The sequence below is a fragment of the Nicotiana tomentosiformis genome, chromosome 2 (genome assembly GCF_000390325.3).
Source record: "Nicotiana tomentosiformis chromosome 2, ASM39032v3, whole genome shotgun sequence".
NCBI classification, from domain to species: Eukaryota; Viridiplantae; Streptophyta; class Magnoliopsida; order Solanales; family Solanaceae; genus Nicotiana; species Nicotiana tomentosiformis.
Genome location: NC_090813.1, coordinates 124790766 through 124795481, shown reverse-complemented (window position 1 = coordinate 124795481; position 4716 = coordinate 124790766).

Here is a 4716-nt window from a genome sequence, read left to right as displayed (position 1 = left end):
CATCAGTTGAAGATTCGGGATTCCTATATTCCAAAGACTGCTTTTCGGACTAGATATGGTCATTATGAATTTCTGGTGATGTCTTTTGGTTTGACTAACGCCACGGCAGCGTTTATGGATTTGATGAACAGGGTATTCAGGCCATATATCAATTCGTTTGTCATTGTCTTTATTGATGATATTTTGAGTTACTCGCGCAGTAAGGAAGAGTACGAGCATCATATGAGAGTGGTGCTTCAGACACTGCGAGAACAAAAGCTTTATGCTAAGTTCTCCAAATGTGAGTTTTGGCTAGATTCTGTAGCATTTTTGAGGCATATTGTATCAGGCGAGGGCATTAAAGTTGATCCCAAAAAGATCGAGGCAGTTCAGAATTGGCATCGTCCCACTTCGGCGACTGAGATCAGGAGTTTCCTAGGATTAGCAGGTTATTATCGTCGGTTTGTGGAGGGCTTTTCATCTATTGCAACACCTTTGACCAAATTAACCCAGAAGGGTGCTTCGTTCCGATGGTCTGATGATTGTGAGGTGAGCTTTCAGAATCTCAAGACAGTATTGACCACAACACCAGTGTTAGTGTTGCCTTCCGGTTCGGGGATGCATACAGTGTATTGTGATGCTTTACGCGTTGGTTTGGGTTGTGTATTAATGCAGGAGGGGCGAGTTATTGCATATGCCTCACGTCAGCTGAAAACCCACGAGAAACATTACCCGGTACATGATTTGAAGTTAGCTGCAATTGTTCACACTCTTAAGATTTGGAGGCATTATCTTTATGCGGTGTCTTGTGAAGTTTACACTGATCATCGCAGTTTGCAGCATTTGTTCAAGCAGAGGGACCTAAATTTAAGGCAGCGCAGATGGCTTGAGTTGCTAAATGATTATGATATTACTATCCTGTATCATCCGGGCAAGACAAATGTGGTTGCAGACGCCTTGAGTAGAAAGGCGAAGAGTATGGGTAATTTGGCTTTCATTTCAGCATAGGAGAGGCCATTAGCTTTGGATATTCAGTCCTTGGCTAACAGACTTGTGAGGCTGGATATTTCAGAGCCTAGCCGAGTTCTTGCATGTGTTGTGGCCCAGCCTTCACTATTTGAGCAGATCAAGGCTCGCCAGTAAGATGATCCACACTTAATGGTTCTTAGAGAAACGGTACTACGGTGTGGTGCCAAGGAAGTTACTATTGGCGCAGATGGTTTTCTGCGACTCCAGGATCGTCTATGTGTTCCTAATGTGGATGGACTGAGGAAAAGGATTCTAAAGGAGGCACATAGTTCTCGGTATTCTATCCATCCGGGTGACGAAGATGTTTCATGACTTGAGGCAGCATTATTGGTGGCGGAGGATGAAAAAGGACATAGTCGAATATGTAGCTAGGTGTCTAAATTGCCAGCAAGTAAAATATGAGCACCAATGGTCAGGTGACCTACTTCAGCAGATGACTATATCGGAGTGGAGGAGTCTTCACAATTTATTTTAAAAAAAATATTTTTTTCCGAAATAGCATCCCGCATTTTAGCCATCCTTATCACACTGCATGACTTCTAGTAGTTTCCCCTACTAGCCACGCGTATCAAGCCACCCTTATCTCACTGCATGCATTTCAATACCCAGAAGTTATACCACCGCATGCGTATCAATATCACAATATATCACAATTTGCACCTCAAGTGCCCAAATATTTCAATTTGCCAAAATAAATCCACGATATTTTTTTACAATAAAGAGCTCACGGCTCATGCCAACATAAATCATCAATAATATTTTTCCACAATAAAGAGACCACGGCTCCATCGCAATGAGTACAAAAATCTTACAAAAATATTCAGGAATAAATAATTTAGCAAAATAATATTTTAAAATCTTTAATACGTTGCTTCAATACCAAATTTTAAATGTCAGATACTTTATATTAAGAATATTTAATTTAAAGAAACTCAATTTCAAATAATACACATAATAAAAGAAACCAAGTTTCAACCAAACAGGTAAAACAATTAGCCGGAAAAGGTCAAGCAAATTTAAAGTATACAAATCAAATCAATGATGGAGAATATAACAAGATTTAATAAATTAATTAATATGCAACATTGATCTTCATAATTTAAACACATAATCCTTCACATTTAGTCTGTGTATATACTCGTCACCTCGTGTACACGATTTTTATCACATTACAATTAATACTAATCCTAGGGGAAATTTCCCCTCCCCCTCCCTCTCCCTCCCCCTCAAGGTTAGACAAGTCACTTACCTCGACTTGCTCCAATTTAACCAAGTAGTATGCTTTTTCCTTATTTTTTCGATTCCGGTCGACTCTATCTAGTCATAATTAATTCGATACAGTCAACAAAAATAATAGAATTAATTCTATAAGAAAATACTATATTTTTCAATAAAAATCTGAAATTAACTCAAAAATGGCCCGTGGGGCCCACGTCTCGGAATCCGACGAAAGTTATGAAATATGAACGCCCATTAAATCACGAGTCTAGCCATACCAAAATGACCAAATTCCAATAACAACTTGACCCTCAAATCCTCAAATTTATCCATGAGGATTTTTAAAATTTTTCCAATTTAAATCACCAATTAAATGTTAAAAACAGTGATGGATTCGGGTAATCTAACCAAGATTGAGTTAAGAATACTTACCCCGATGTTTTCTTTGAAAATCTCCCAAAAATCGCCTCAATCCGAGCTCCAAATCGTTAAAAATGGAAAATTGGACGAAGTCCCATTTTCTGAACTTAAACATTCTGTCCAATGGTCTCTTCTTCGCGAACGCGACCCTTGACTCGCGTTCGCGAAGCACAAAAATGTGCTGCCCGACTTTCCTCTTCGCGAACGCGAAACTTTGCAAACTCAGACCTTTGCGAACGCGTCCCTTACCTCGCAAACGCGTAGAAGAAAAGACTGGGGTTCCCAGCTGCCTCACTCTCCTTCGCGAACGCGATGCCACTCACGCGTTCGCGATGCACACACTGCCCTACCCTTTGCGTTCGCGTCCTCTCCTCCGCGAACGTGTAGAACAAAAATCTCACCAGCTCACAACACTTTTCGCGAACGCGAAAGAGGAGACCAAAAAAATTGCAGCAGCAGATATCAGTTATCTCACCAAGGCCAAACATGTTCCGTTAACCATCCGGAATACGCCCGAGCCCCTCGGGACCTCAATCAAATATACCAACAAGTCCTAATACATCATACGAACTTAGTCGAGTCTTCAAATTATATCCAACAACACTAAAAACACGAATCACACATAGATTCAAGCCTAATAAACTTTGATACTTTCATTTTCTACAAACGACGCCATAACATATCAAATCAAGTCCGATTGACCTCAAATTTTGTACACAAGTCATAAATGACATAACAGAGCTGTTAAAATTTTCAGAACTGGATTCCGACCCCAATATCAAAAAGTCAACTCCCCGGTCAAACTTCCAAACTTAAATTCCTATTTTAGCCATTTTAAGCCTAATTTCACTACAGACTTCCAAATAAAATTCCGATCACGCTCCAAAGTCCAAAATCACCATACGGAGCTGTTGGAATTATCAAAATTCTATTCCGGGGTCATTTGCACATAATTCGACATCTGGTCACTATTTGAATTTAAAATTTTAATTTTTCTTCAAAATTCCATATATTGGGCTAGGGACCTCGGAATTTGATTCCGGGCATACGCCCAAATCCCAAATCATGATACGAACCTATTAAAACTGTCAAAATACTGATCCGAGTCCGTTTCCTAAAAATGTTGACCAAGGTCAACTCAGTTGAGTTTTAAAGCTCTAATTTATATTTTAATTCATTTTTTCGCATAAAAACTTTTCGAAAAATTTTACAGACTGCGCACGCAAGTTGAGGAATGATAAATAGTGCTTTTCGAGGTCTTAGAACACAAAATTAATTATTAAATTTAAAGATGACATTTTGAGTCATCACATTCTCCACCTCTAAAACAAACGTTCGTCCTCGAACGGAGTTAGGAAAAGTACCTGAGCTGGTGAATAAGTGTGGATAACGGCTTCGTATATCATGCTCGGTCTCCCAAGTCGCCTCTTTGACCGGATGACCCCTCCACTGAACCTTCATGGAAACAATGTTCTTTGACCTCAGCTTTCGAACCTGCCTGTCCAAAATTGCCATTGGTTCCTCAACATAAGATAGATCCTTATCCAACTAAACCGAACTGAATTCTAACACATGAGATGGATCGCCGTGATATTTTCGAAGCATGGAAACATGGAATACCGGATGAACCGCAGAAAGACTAGGTGGTAGTGAAAGTCTGTAAGCCACCTCTCCAACTCTCTCAAGAATCTCAAAAGGCCCAATATACCTAGGGCTCAACTTGCCCTTCTTCCCGAACCTCATCACACCCTTCATAGGCGAAACCCGGAGCAATACCCGCTCACCAACCATGAATGCAATATCACGAACCTTCCGATCTGCATAACTCTTCTGTCTAGATTGGGCTGTACAAAGTCGATCCTGAATCAACTTAACCTTTTTCAAGGCATCCTGAACCAAGTCTGTACCCAATAGTCTAGCCTCGCCCGGTTCGAACCAACCCACTGGAGACCGGCACCGCCTACCATACAAGGCCTCATACGGAGCCATCTGAATACTTGATTGGTAACTGTTGTTGTAAGCAAAATCTGCAAGTGGTAAGAACTGATCCCAAGTACCCCCAAAAGCTAT